The 15,837-nt window shown below is 35.2% G+C and overlaps 1 protein-coding gene across 4 annotated transcripts in view; it reads right to left on the bottom strand.

Annotated features, from left to right (window-relative positions):
* LOC145675782 (protein FAM135A) overlaps positions 1–15,837 on the bottom strand; it is an 817,324-nt gene that overhangs the window by 261,495 nt on the left and 539,992 nt on the right. The gene's annotated exons all lie outside the window — the stretch shown is intronic.

Raw genomic sequence — 15,837 nt, forward strand, 5'->3', positions numbered from 1 at the left:
TATTTATATTTTTACATTGTTGCTCATAGCATTTGAGTACGAGTATCATCCAACCACAGTAACTCGAAGAGGCATAAAATAGGCTGTAGCATTGACCTGTGGAACAGAATAAATAAATAAATGAGAGTTTGTATGACAACAGCAAAGCTCTTCTCTATGTACACCGTACGATCGTTCGTGTCACCAATTTTTTTTAGCTCGTTCTTTTTACGGTAGTGATACCGTGCAATGTTTAACTAAGGGCGGAAACCAGCAATGTGTTAGCTTCGCTGTCATGAAAATTTATAAAGGGGAGAGTGATGGAGAACCATTACGCAGGAAAAACGTTTTTTTTTTCTTTTTCACGAATACAGCAAAAAAAAGAAAAGTGATTTTATTTTCATTGTTCTACAAAACTAACGCAAAAAGTTCAAATAATAATAATTTGCTGCATTTTGAATGTGCATTTTTGCAAAAATGCTAAAGGGTTCTTCTGCCTCATTTCCAACTATTATTATTATTATTATTATTATTATTATTATTATTATTATTATTATTATTATTATTATTAATAATAATAATAATAATAATAATAATAATAATAATAATATTATTATTGAAATATTACAGAAACAGAAGACATCTGTAAGATTTCTCGTACTTATGCATAGCACAGTTATTTCTTGACAGTCGGATAGTAGAGTTCTTTAAGACTTCCTATACTTAATGTACTTTCTAAAAATACTGGAGAGGTTTGAGAAAACCCTTCGGGTCTCATCCTAAACGAAGGGAAAATCCCAACCTACACCTTCTCACGGGATATAGCGGGCAACGTCTTTGGCGGCTAACGTAGGTGGGGACCGACCGACTCCCGGGATAAGGAGTCAGCTTCTACCAAGTGCCAACGGCCTTCTCGGAGGGCGGATGAGCGGGTGGAGGTCAGGGCACCTTCTTGTATTTAGGGGGAAACTGTCCTAAAAGCCGGATGAACCACTAGGTGGTCAACGGCATGGAGATGTGAAAAGGAAATGGGAGCACTACCACATTATCTTTTTCCCAGAAGGGACGAAGGAGGAGAATAAATAAATATGATGGTTCTTTCTGAGGTAAAAAATTTCGGAGGTAAAATAGTTTCCCGTTCGGATCTCCGGGTGGGGACTACTCCGGGAAGAATCATCAGAGGAGAAAATAATAACTTTCATTTCAGCATGGGAACCTGGAACGTACGAACTCTACGACGTGAGGGAAAACTTGAAAATTTCAAAGTGGAAATGGACAAATGTGAAGTGGACATAGTGGGTTTGAATGAATGGCCAGGGAAACATGAGGTAGTATTTAGAAATTACAGAATTTACTATTCGGGTGGCGATAAGGCCGAGAATGGTGTCGCGATAGCAATGAAGATCGAAGTAGCAAGAAGTGTAACCAAAGTGGAGTACTGCAGTGACCGCTTGATGTTTGTAAAACTATATGCAAAACCAGTGGATATCGTGATAACACAAGTGTAATGGCCAACAACCGACCATGATGAAGTAGAAGTAATGTATGATCAAATCAGTGACATATTGCATCAGGAAGGAAGAGGTAAGGTCAACGCCATAGTAATGGGAGACTTCAACACCGTAGTAGGAGAAGGAGCTGCGAATAAGGTAGTGGACCATTTGGACTATGTGGAAGAAACGAACGAGGTCAAATGCTTATCGATTTCTGTAGGCAACATGATCTGGTGGTGATGAACACGTGGTTTAAGAAAAGAAAAAACAAGCTGTTTGTGAAGCAACGTTTCAGGAACAGTGTACGAGACGTAAAGACATTGCCAGGAGCAGACATTGATTCGGATCACAATCTACTGGTGGTGGAAGTGCAAACCTGGTTAAAATCGATCAAGAAAAATGGGAGGAGAAATCGAAAATTGAACTTAGAGCGACTAAAAAATATCGACGATAATGTGAAAGAAAAGATTGAAGAAAAATTCTGTGCAATGGGAGATATGGCTGACAATATAAAGAATACTTGGGAAAAGTTAAACAGATTCTACTTGACACACTCCACAATAACATTGGTAGGATGGAAAAAGCACCGAGAAAACCATGGATAACTGAAACAATGCTTAAGAATATGAAGGACGCAGAAGGGCAAAAAACACGGACATCAATGAATACAGAAGGCTGAATAATGAATTGAGAAGAGAAACGGACAAAGCCAAAGAAATGTACATGGAGCAGATATATGAAGAAATAATGAGACTTCAACGGCGCGGCAGATATGATCTGATGTACCAGAAAGCACAAGAATTAGGAGAGAGAGCTAACAAAAGTATATGAACGTTCGACATCGAAGAACAACAAGATAATGTACCACTGACCATCAAAGAATCTTTAGAATTTGGGAGGAATACATAAAAGATCTGTATGATCAGAAGAACCGCCCCAAAGATATTGCGATCGAAGCAGAAGAAGAGGTGGATGATGATGAAAAAGGACCCAGTATATTGAAAAGTGAATTACTGGTAGTACAAGCAATCAAAGACATGCGAAGGAGAAAGGCCACTGGAGACGACGACATACCAGTAAATTTGCTCAAGGGATTAAGAGACAACGCAATGAAAGTACTGACTTCACTTATTAACAAGATCTACCTGAGTGGAGAATGGCCAAAGAATTTTCTTGATGTTACAATGATTGCATTGTTCAAGAAAAACCAAGCAAAGAAGTGCAGCGATCACAGAACCATTAGCCTGATTCCCCACACTGGAAAGATCATTGCCCGCATACTGAATAGGCGGCTGGAAAGTAAGATAGATGAATTGTTAGAATAAGATCGATTTGGATTCCGGAAAGGAAAAAGCACTAGAGATGCTATTGGATTGATGAGAATTACATTAGAAAGAATTCTTGATGTAAAGGAAGAGTTGTGTTTGTGCTTCATCGACTGGCGAAAAGCTTTCGAGCGAGTCAATTGGACGAAACTTCTGAAAATACTTAAAGAAATCGGAGTCAACTGGAGAGATCTACAACTCATTCAAAACCTGTACATAGGACAATGAGTAAAGATGCGCTTAAATGAAGGAGAAACCAATAGTGTGGAGATTGGACGAGGAGTCAGACAAGGATATAGTTTGTCGCCCAAATTATTCAACATTTACAGTGAATGTTTAATGAAGGAAGCATTAATAGGAACTGGAAACTTCAAGATTGGAGGACAGATCATTAACAAGATCAGGTACGCAGATGATATGGTTATAATAGCTAAAACCGAAGGAGGACTATAGGAGATGATAGACAAAATAATTGACACTGGAAAACTGTATGGAATGGAAATTAACATCGAAAAGTCGAAAGTCATGAGAATATCCCGTAGAAACACACCCTTACGAATCAAAGTAGAACAAAGAGAACTTGAAGAGATCGATAATTTCTAGTATCTGGGAAGTATTTTGACGAGAGACGCTTACTGCATCAAAGAGATCAGGTCAAGAATTCCCATAGCTAAAGAAGCATTCAACAAGAAAAGATCACTCTTAACTAGCAGGCTCAATATTGGACTTAAGAAGAAGTTGGTCAAATGGTATATATGGAGTGTTGGACTGTATGGTTCAGAGACGTGGACATTACGCAAGTTAGAGAAGAAATATTTGGAGAGCTTCGAAATGTGGTGTTGGAGGAAGATGGAGAAAATAAAATGGACAGAGAGAGCAACAAACAAAGATGTTTTAAAACGGATAGAAGAAAAAGAGGACACTTCTAGTCACCATCCTTCGTAGAAAGGCCAATTGGATTGGACACATCTTGAGAAGAAATTGTCTTTCTCACACCGCCATAGAAGGAAAGATGGAAGGGAAGCGAGGAATAGGAAGAAGAACACAGCTGATCGATGATTTGAAAGATAGGAGAAAATAATGGGAGTTAAAAGAGGAAACTGAAGATCGACAAAAGTGGAAGAAACATTTCCAGCCCCAAATCTAAAATTGAAAAAAAAAAAAATCCTCATTAGTCCCAGGACCTGTCGAAAGGCAGAATACCTAATAATAATAATAATAATAATAATAATAATAATAATAATAATAATAATAATAATAATAATAATAATAATACTTAATGTGTAAAATAGTTATCTGTTTACAGACGAACAGGAGACTTCTGTAAGATTTCTTGTACTTATGCATAGCACAGTTATCTTTGACAGACGGACAGTAGAGTTCTTTAAGATCCCCATACTTAATATGCAAAAGAGTTATCTGTTCACAGACGAACAGGAGACTTCTGTAAGATTTCTTGTACTTATGCATAGCACAGTTATCTTTGACAGACGGACAGTAGAGTTCTTTAAGATCCCCATACTTAATATGCAAAAGAGTTATCTGTTCACAGACGAACAGAAGACTTCTGTAAGATTTCTTGTACTTATGCATAGCACAGTTATCTTTGACAGACGGACAGTAGAGTTCTTTAAGATCCCCATACTTAATATGCAAAAGAGTTATCTGTTCACAGACGAACAGGAGACTTCTGTAAGATTTCTTGTACTTATGCATAGCACAGTTATCTTTGACAGACGGACAGTAGAGTTCTTTAAGATCCCCATACTTAATATGCAAAAGAGTTATCTGTTCACAGACGAACAGGAGACTTCTGTAAGATTTCTTGTACTTATGCATAGCACAGTTATCTTTGACAGACGGACAGTAGAGTTCTTTAAGATCCCCATACTTAATATGCAAAAGAGTTATCTGTTCACAGACGAACAGGAGACTTCTGTAAGATTTCTTGTACTTATGCATAGCACAGTTATCTTTGACAGACGGACAGTAGAGTTCTTTAAGATCCCCATACTTAATATGCAAAAGAGTTATCTGTTCACAGACGAACAGGAGACTTCTGTAAGATTTCTTGTACTTATGCATAGCACAGTTATCTTTGACAGACGGACAGTAGAGTTCTTTAAGATCCCCATACTTAATATGCAAAAGAGTTATCTGTTCACAGACGAACAGGAGACTTCTGTAAGATTTCTTGTACTTATGCATAGCACAGTTATCTTTGACAGACGGACAGTAGAGTTCTTTAAGATCCCCATACTTAATATGCAAAAGAGTTATCTGTTGACAGACGAACAGAAGACTTCTGTAAGATTTCTCGTACTTATGCATAGCACAGTTATCTCTTGGCAGACGAACAATAGAATTATTTAAGACTTCGCATACTTAATGTGTATCTGTCAAGTTATCTATCCACAGACGTACAGAGGAGTTCCATCAAACTTCTCACAATGACGCATAACATAGTTATCTGTCGACAGACCGACAGAGGAGTTCTAAAAGACTTCCTGTACTTACGCATAGCACAGTTATCTGTCGACAGGTGTGCAGAAGAGTTCTATGAGACTTCTCACACTAACACATGGCATAGTTATCTGTCGACAGACGGACAAAGGAGTTCTATAGGACTTCATCTACTTAAGCATAACATAGTTTGCCAGTCTAAACTTATGTGTATAAGTGAATGCCATTTTATAAAATAAATGAGGCAGCAGGTGCGAAAGCTGAGCATGACAGAATAATTGCTCTTAGTAACATATCGAACATACGAGTAAGTATTCTCTTATGCTTTCACTCTTTAGGATTTGACACATGTACATTTCTCTCTTTCTATATGTGAGTATGTTTACATATGAAAATCAAGTGGCATTAAAACAAACATGTTATACAAAACACAGGAAAAAGGATGTATAATTTTTAAGATTGGCACTTCAGTAAATATTTATTAATTGACATCAAGGTAAGGATTAAGTGAAATTCCGTTGCTGAAAAAAAAAGCATGTCAATCAAATACCGAGGTTGGAAGCTATATATATTGAGAAGAAAGATTAGTTGAACTTTATTATATACCAGCTTTGATAGCAGATCATTGTATGTCAAAGACAAATAAATAATATGAAAGTACTTCAGTCTAGCTAAACTGTGACATTTATTATCGAATTCAATTAGATTGATAATGATTGGCGACTGCTTTCTTTGCTAAATGTTTACAACTTCTGCTTTTGGTATTGAGGATCAAGGTTCAATTTCCGGTGCGAAATTATGTGGTTTAATTCCCACGTTAAGCCGCAGATCCACCTCTCATCTAACCCATTGCTCAAACGAGCAAACTCCTATACTCATTAACTCCTAGAGCAAACTACTACTACATAAACATACAAAATCATAAACAAACAACAAAATCATAATGGTTGGCGTTTAATGTTCCTTTCAACACATGAGAACTTGACTGTAAATTTGTTATTAACTAACCTGCTTATACATGTGTAACAGATTTCGTTAACATTGTGCTCTTCGAGATACGTGTCCTTGACTGGTAGAGTTAGGCATGCGCACGAGACGAGACAGAATTTTGCTGACAAAATTCGAGTCGAGATACAGCTTTTCCAATAGAGAAATATACATTTTTCGAGTCGAGACATCACTTTTGCAGCACATTTTAGAGACGAAACAGCCTCAAATCTTGTCTCGTGCGCATCCCTAGGTAGAGTGGTCTTGAAATTAAGTTTTCTTGCAGGCGAGATAGTGTCGTGGGGTAGGTCTATATTGTAAGGACAAAACCTTGCATGATGGTCTATATATCCATCGAACTACACTGGATTCAAAGTCCGGTTAGTTTCAAAGTCAATGGCGTCATTAAGGGGGAGGGCAGGGGGTAACTACCCCTTGAGTTTGAGAAACACATGTTTTATAATAAATTGTACATTAATATACTAATAAAAAACGCGAAAGTCGTATGTCGGTGGACAAACTTGTCCCCTTCCCCTGACAAAACCTGAAATGATTCTACTGTTCGAAGTCCATGTTAATTGTAGCTCTTGTCCTTCATAACTTCAGCGTTGCAAGGATGTAAAGCACAAACATTTACTCATTCCAAGATACCCAGTGTTTATAATTAGACAAATACATACTGATATATTGTATGGTCAAAAATATCATTCAGATATGAAGTATGAATAAACATTAGATTTTTTTTTTTTTTTTTGGATGATAGAAGAGCAATAGAAAGAAATGCAGAGGTATTATTAAACCTTGCAGCGACATAGGTTCAGAAGTAAATGCAGAGGAAACTAAATACGTGGAAGTTTGTCGGGATCGTAATACTGCAAGTAATGGATGCATTGAAATATCAAATAATACTTTCGACGAAGTGAATACTTTCAAATATCTAGGATCATTAGGGTCTATTAACAGACCAAAATCATATTGAGGAAGAAATTAAATGTAGACTAAAAGCAGGGAATTCGTGTTATTACTAAGTTCAAAATCTTTTGTCGTCGCGAATTCTGTGGAGGAGTTTGAAGCTTAAAATACATAAAACAATGGCCGCTTACTCTGAGGAAAGAACGTAGACTGAAAGTATTTGAGAAAAAGATCCTGAGACGAATATCGGACCAAAAACGGACGGGAATGGGGAATGGCGGAAATTTCATAATGAGGAACTACATAATTTATACGGTTTACCCAACATTGTTAGGGCAATCAAGTCTAAGGAGGCTCAGGTGGGTAGGTCATGTAGCCAGAATGGAAGAAAGTAGCAACCCTTTCAAAGTTTTAATTGGAAATCCAATCGGAAAACGACCATTAGGAAGACTTAGGCGCAGATGGGAGACAACATTAAGAGGACCCATCACAGCGAAATTAAAATACCACTAATTTTATAGTAATTCTGTGATATCTTCAAATAGATAAAAGATAATCAAAAAGTAGTAGAAGACCTCCCTAGTCAATATTATTTTACATGAGATACCGTTATCACCACTTACTTATCTATTTTCGATTTGCAGCCATTTAGAAACCCGGTATTTATTTTCGCGTTTCTAAATGGCTGCAAACGGAAAGCTACTAGGTGACTCGTGATAGCGGTATCTCATGCAAATTAATATTGTCTAGGGCGCTCTTTTATCTATTTGTATTACGGTATCCGGGCTCGATCCGTGTACCTTCCTGATTGAGACTTTTGTCCCTGTGAAGGGCTTAGCCATTCTATTACGGTTCTGGGTTCGAGCAGCATAATGCTGCGTGCTGCACACCGTCCTCAACCGGCCTCCGCAGAGAACTCCCTATTCCTCGCCCTGAAATAATACAGCTTTACACCATTTTATTTGTGGGTTCGGAAAGTTTGTTCACGCGACGACTGTTCGAGGAAGACGCGACACACCTCACCGTTACGGTCCAGATTCGGACGGATCACCTGGGTGAAGACCTAAGGCGTATTACGAAAATAGACGAGAGCATCACCTACTTTCATGTATCGAACACAAGTTATCCAACAACCACGTTCTCGTTACGTCATGCAATCTGTGAAAGAAAAACTGACAAAATTACATTTTATTGTGCCATTTATTGGAGATAAACAAACGTACCTGAGATAAACAAACTTTTCTTACACTTGTCGCCCCATTTGTGTAACGAATTCGTAAGTATACTTTTTACCACTCACTTCGACATTTTCTGTCCACCATGGCTTATAGATTGGTGTGATCACATTTTAGTTGAGACACTATATATCCGTCGAATCCACTCACAAAAATCGTCCTTTCTTTCGATATTGAGAATTTAACAGACAGTCATTCCAAGTGAACGCAGTGACAACATTATGTTCTTATTTCTGATAAAGAATTGATTTATTTTTACCAAATTTTATGTTAGTCGCTGATTGTCTGACCATTGTCTTCGGGTACCACCCGCCAAGTCCTTCTTTTTTTTTACATGTAATCTCGAACACGCCCCCCTTGTTATAAAGTACTACTTGGGGCTGATTTACTTTAATAATGACTTACACAACACCTGCGAAAAACACTAGTATCTGCATTATTATTCTCACATATCATTTATGGAATTTCGAAGACAGTTCTAGTTTTTCTAAAACATAACGTAATTTAAATCATTAAAAAAGCACTTTGGCGTCAAGATAATACTATGATCAGCAAAACTTGCTGAATCATAGTTCACACACACACTTACACTAACATTGGTTTTCAAATCAGCAGTTCTCTCTGTTTTCTTCTTCCTCTTCCTCTACTCCCTTTCCTTCGGTACCACCAGGTGGTAGCACAATCAACGGGGAACATACACCACACAAAGTGTACAAATTCAGATAAACGTCACATAATGCTCTAACGCAGAATTTGCGTTTATACGAAAAATATTTTAAGCAGAATTTTGGTACAGTTACATTGGCGGTCGAAAGGAATGTACGTGCACCATTGGATAATGGTAAACGTTCAAGAACCCTGACTGTAGTTCCACTTCAACAATCATCACTGTTTCAAAGTGAAGACGAGCACTAGTTCACAAGGAAGCTTATAAGAACTTTCGTCGAATTACACCTCATCAGATGAAAAGTTTCATTAAGTTTCATTTAACGTAGAAAAATGACAAACGCATGGGGCATTTATACGCTTACATAAAAGTTTCATGGGGCTTTTACATGTAAAGTCTTTAAAGTTTTTTTTTTTTTTTTTTTTGCATTCGGCACTGTCACTAAGTTAAACATTTATATATGCATGACTCACAATTAATATACAAAAATTCTCATGATATACTTTTGATATTTGAATTACAATGTTGCTATATGCGCTCTTATTGTTAAAATAACTCAAACATTATACGTAATCATGGCATCATTTAGACATAATATATTCACATTACTTACTTTACGATATTATATGAAAAACTATAGAACATGAACAAATCATTATCATGAATAACTCAACTTTTCAACAAATAGATAAAACAAACATTATTTGAATAATATATTTCAATATTCCACAAAAGGAAATGAACAAGCTTATTCTACACACATTATACTTAAATTGCATAAAGGACAAAACATACTCGCACTTCTCACTCTATTCTGACAAAGAAGTTACGAAAACAAAATTGTTATTCACAAACACAAAGATTACACATCACTTAAGCATAATAATTACATGAAATAAGTTTATTACCACTCTTTTGTACTGTTACAATAAGAGTGAGGCCGGATAGAAGTAAGTCTGCCGCACTTTTACGCTAATAAGCGCCTATCCACTTAAATTTTTAAGTCTCCCTTCCCCATTTTACATTTATATTATCATCCCACCCCTTTGGAATGGCAACAAGACCTTCTAGTGAGGCAGGAATATAAAACAACATAGAAAAATGAACCCAAAGGTTAAAAATAAATGAGGGGGGGGGGGGGAGTTGCCATTCATAATTCAATACTCGTGTCACAGTGTTCCACTGACACATAAAAACTTACTCTCACTCTGGTTACATCAGAGCATATCATCGTTTACATTCTTAATAATACATGAATGCTATACAATTCACCTCGTACATTTGGTGGTTTAAGATCTTAGAGTCAGTCTCGATAAGTTATCGCAAAACATCAACAAGACAATACAATAATTCATGTAAACGAGAGTTTTTAACTCATATTTCTTTTACATCTGAATACTAATAAGCAACAGTTTCATATATATTAGCATTTAGAAAACAATCATGTCCGTGACTTTTTTTTTTTTTTTTTTTTACACGTCACGTCTGTTTAGCTTAGGATTCAGCAAATGATTTAAAGCTAACATAAGAGTGCGATACCGACAATCTAGCTTATCGTTTAAATATTGCAAATATGTATCACATTTCAATAGCTCTTTCAACAACAACTGAACATTGAACTTATTACTTTCGCTCTCGTTGAAAACAGACAAACTAACTTTCGTTATATTCAAAGAATTTACATTTACTAAAGTTTCTGGTTCACAAGAATCGGTTTTTTCACTATTTTCTTTTACAGAATCAAATTCTCTTTCATGTATATGTTTCTTAGCTAATTCTAACCAGATGTTCCTAGTTTTTTGAGTGGGTCTCCACACTCTCATACGATCGATAGAGTGTACGCCACAAGATTCTCCAGTTAAAGGATCTACAAGTTCAAAGACTTTATCTGAAATTTTATTTTTACAAAATAGTGGACCTTTGTAAAGCATGAAAAACTTGCGGATTTTTTTGTCTACTGCTGAACTCAAATGCGATTGCAACAGAAATACCAAATCATTTTCTTTTATTTTGTATTTTCTTTCTTGGGATGCATTATATTTCTCGTTTCTTTTTCTAACTTTTTCATTTCTACGGTAGTCAGCCATTATGAGTTTATTTTCCCAATTTACAGGTTCACTTTCATCATAGCTTTCGTTTGTTACAATGCCAAAATGCTTCAACACAGAATAATTTGCTTTTACATTTAAATGAAGACTAGCAGGGCTGACACCTAAACTACTACACACAGAATAATTTAACAAAATGACAATCTGAGGTATGTATCTCTAAACGACGATGATTACAAAAATAATTTTAAATTTTCTACAATTCCAAAATCATCGCAAATATCACATATTCCAAACAATCAATCTAGCGGAAGGTAATAATTTACTTAACCTACGCCTACTTTCGGTTTCTCTAACTCAGGAGTAATTTTGTACGGCTTCATTTGCCAAAACATCATGAACGTAAAATTACAAATGATTAAGTGGTTTCTAATTACAGCTTTACTTTTAGAACACACCACATTTATACATGCACTTTGTTTTTCAACACTGCAGACGGCAACACTGCATAAAATATTGCTCTTTCTTTTACATTTTAACGCACTAAACAGCTTGATTTTCTCTTTATTAGCATGAAATTTCGCATCTTTTAATTTTTTATTCATTATGGCAACACTGCGTCGATACTTGGATCGCATACCAAGTTGTGAAGTAAAACACTGATTCATGCTAGAAGATTGATTCACTAACTTTTGAACTGTACCACAATCTTCACAATTTTTTCTATTTTTTCGAAGACTTTCAACACGCTTCACTAGCATTTTTCGAAATTTTGATCGATCACTAGTTTTGCTTTTCATTTTAGATCGGTTTTTTGACGCACCTGCATGTTTGGGTTTTTTCATTGTACTGACGCGATTAACATACCGTTTTTCATTGACAAGCATTTTTGACGTACATTTCGTTTTGCATTTATTCTTACTTTTGGTTTTTACCAGTGCGTGTGATTTACTGAATAGCCTGATGGACATTTTCTGAAAAACTTTACAATTCTTACCGTTTACAAATGTTCTGCGGTTTGCAACTAATTCAACAGCTGATTCAATACTTAATGATCTACTATGATCGCTAGATCTCAAATTACTGTCATTCGTACCACAACTTTCGGAACACAATTCAGAAACATAAGCAGAATCATTTTTGCGTGTACCATGTTCTATCATTACACTACGATGGTATTCAAATCTACTTTTAAGATTGGAACATAGGACCTTGTTTGAAAATTTATGAAAGTTATGCAATAAGCGGAATAATTTTTTCACTTTCTTACGGACTTTATGCAACTTTCGTTTGTTTTTCTTACTCTTTTTACTGTAAGCTAATAAATGAGTGCGCTTTTCGACAAGTTTACTGCACATATGCTTTACGCTACTGAAAATTTCACAACAAACTAGGCTTTTTTCTTTCCATGAGACAAAATTGTTACTACAATTGGGAAGCTTACTGAACTCAGAACTATTATCTTTGATTTTTGAATGTACAGACATCATGCATACGAGTACAAAGAAAGTTATTCGTTTAAGTGGCTTAACTTGTACTTGACTGACTACTAACTCACAACAGTGCAGATTACTTTCAACATGACCTAGTTTGACCATCGTTACATTAACAAAGTAAAAGCAACTAGTACGGGCGGGGATACATTCTAACTCTTTAAGCGGTACACTACCTAACACACTTTCAAGTGTTTGCGACAACAAGCTACCAACGCGCATTGAGGTTTCTTTGCCTCGAACATTATTACAATAAACGACGGCATTAGTGCTGTTCTTCGCCAAACGGTATGCACACAGCTCGTGAATGTTATTCAACCCTTCACACAATACACAATTTTCTCTTACCTGTCGCTTTTCAACTATTTTCAGACTAGGTGTGTCTGCTACAGCAATCTGACAACAAGAACTTTCGTCAATAGCTAGACTAGGAGTGTTCGCATATTCTTTACCTGTGCAAGTACTAGTAACTTCAACACTATTTACTTGATTACTTTCTTTCTCTTGTGACTCAAACTTATCATTTAACTGCGTCGAGAGTCGTTTTACACTATCAGACCCTGCACGATTAATTTTGTCTACACTTCTTTCTAAGCTCTTTTTCAATTCAACAGAGGATTCCCGTAATGTTGATACTCCAATTGTAATACCGTCAAAACATTTTTCTAACTGTTGGTTAATTTTGTTATGACATTTTTCTACTTGTTGGTGGATTTCACTGTTTGTCTTATTAAGTTGCTGTTTGATATCATTATAAACACCATTAAAAGATTGCATTTGTTCTTTAGTATCGTTCACACTACCATTAAGTGATTGTATTTGTTCTTTAGTATCGTTCACACTACCATTAAGTGATTGTATTTGTTCTTTAGTATCGTTAACAGCAGCGTTAATTTTATTAATAGCTTCAAGCAAAGTTAGCAAACTCAAATTTTCACTTTCTGCCATGATTACTAGTTACAAATATACAAACACAACAAACACCAATAATATCTTCGAGTTAACGTGTAATGCCACTGCTCTTCAGCTTGACCAGAATTCAACTTTCAATTCGGAAAATAGCCTGGGTCGCCACCACGCTGATATAAACGTGGACAAGTTCGAATCTGACTATAGATTACACGATCAGAAGAATCAGATAAGTGCATAGGTAATAAAAGCAAGCACAGCTTGATTACGGTCACATCGCACGGGACATCAGACACCGTGACTTATTAATTTATATGGAACCTCTCATATTGACTGCGTTATTATTATTAATCTGTTTTGTGTACAAATACAAAAGTTTAAAGCAAATAGAAACATATTTATAGAATGTTTTCCCAAATCGTCCAAATTTGTGTTTTAAATACGGTATATTGAAAGTTTACTGTATTTATTATTAGCAGTACAACAAATAATCCTCTCTCTACATTCAGCTAGTTAACAAAATTATACAGTTTGCTAACGATCTTCTATTATGAAGAAAACAGCATATCGACTAGGTACCTAACAGTTAATCATTATTGTTATTTAACTTTCCACAAGGTTCAAAATTCATTTCATATAAATAATTACTCCATTACATTAAAGTTTCATTGTATAACTACATAATCATTTTCATTCAAATTCGTAATATTCATATTCATTAAAAGTAACCATTTTCATTCAAATTCATAATATTCATATTCATTAACATAACCTTGTGTCTTTCATATCATTATTTTAGTATTCAATATTAGGTGTTTGGTACCTTCTTTACAACGTTGAATATGCTGATATCCCAAAATATAACATTGAAAGAAGAATAATATTACGAGAATTATGGTGTGATGTACTTAGCGATTACACAAGATAATCGTTGAATATATGTTGCTACTGCTAAGATACTCAAATATAGAATTTTGTTTATATTCAAAATTTACTAGCACAGGAATTTTGATATTACTTAGGAATCAGATTATATATAGCCTACATTTTAAGCTATTATTCGGTGGCTGACGACAGAAAGAAGGGCTTAAGCCCCTAGAATAAACTTTCTAGCTTGACATATTAATTAGTGTCATTTCAACGTCAAAATTCAACCTTAATTCGTAAAATAGTTATATTATTATTAATAACTACGTGGTACTTCTCAGATTTACTTATTTTTAATATCTTTTCAGATATTTAGAAATTTTGTTAAATATTTTCCTTTTTTAAAAAATTAACTTCAAGTATTACATCTTTCTCGTTTACAATATGTAAATTAAATACTTTCTTCTTTTTATTCGAATTTGTTCTTCTTCTTCTAATAACGTAATTACTTTTCTTTCTAAATCGGAAGTTTAAATAATTAATAAAAAATTAGGTACAGATCAATAATAACCTAACCAGTTAATATAATAAAGTTAGAACTTGAGGAATTAAATAAACATTAAATATAATGAATAATTAAACATATTAACATGTTAAATATCATAAATAAGTAACTACATAATTACAGTTTACAAATTCGAGAGACACTGTTAGACCCAATGCTGGGGCATAACAGCTTTCCCTCCTGCCGCCAAAAAAAATTTTTGGTAAAACAATTTTTTTTACACTTCACGTTCTTTAACTTTCTCTGATTGCTTTGGAGGTGCTAAATAATCCTTGTTGTATTTTCTTAAAAGATTTCTTCTCTCTTCGGAAGAGCAATTGTAATACTTTAAATTACGAATATTGTGCGCACCTATAGCCTTATTATCAAGAGTAGTTAATAATGCACAATTTCGCAATACCTTGGTAACAATGTAAGGTCCTATGTAGCAATGTAAATATTTTGCTGCTTCACTTTTAAAAGCTGACGATAGGTAATGGGTTTTCTTCATCACTAAATCTCCAGCTTTTAAGTCTACTTCTTTAGCTTTATATGTCGTAGAATTGTCCATTGTCAGAACAGGGTTACGCAACATTAGAATTCTATCATGCAAATCAAGAGGATATAGTTCTTCCGGCCAGTTATATCTTCTTTTGTAGTTGTCCACTGCCGAATATCCAAGGAATATTTCCGCTGGTATTTGTCTGGTGGTGGTGTTTATGGAGTGGTTCAAAAGATCTTGGATTAATTTAAGCATCTCACTCCATTTAGTTTGATTTTCAGCGCAATATGTTCGTAATATTCGATTCAAATCTCTATGTTTTCTTTCAATGATACCGTTTCCTCTTGGATTATAAGGTGACGTCTTACAATGTTTAATATTCCGTTCCTGACAGAATCGTTTCCATTGGCTAG

This window comes from Thermobia domestica, chromosome 18 (assembly GCF_964235325.1).
Source record: "Thermobia domestica chromosome 18, izTheDome1.hap1.1, whole genome shotgun sequence".
Taxonomy (NCBI): domain Eukaryota; kingdom Metazoa; phylum Arthropoda; class Insecta; order Zygentoma; family Lepismatidae; genus Thermobia; species Thermobia domestica.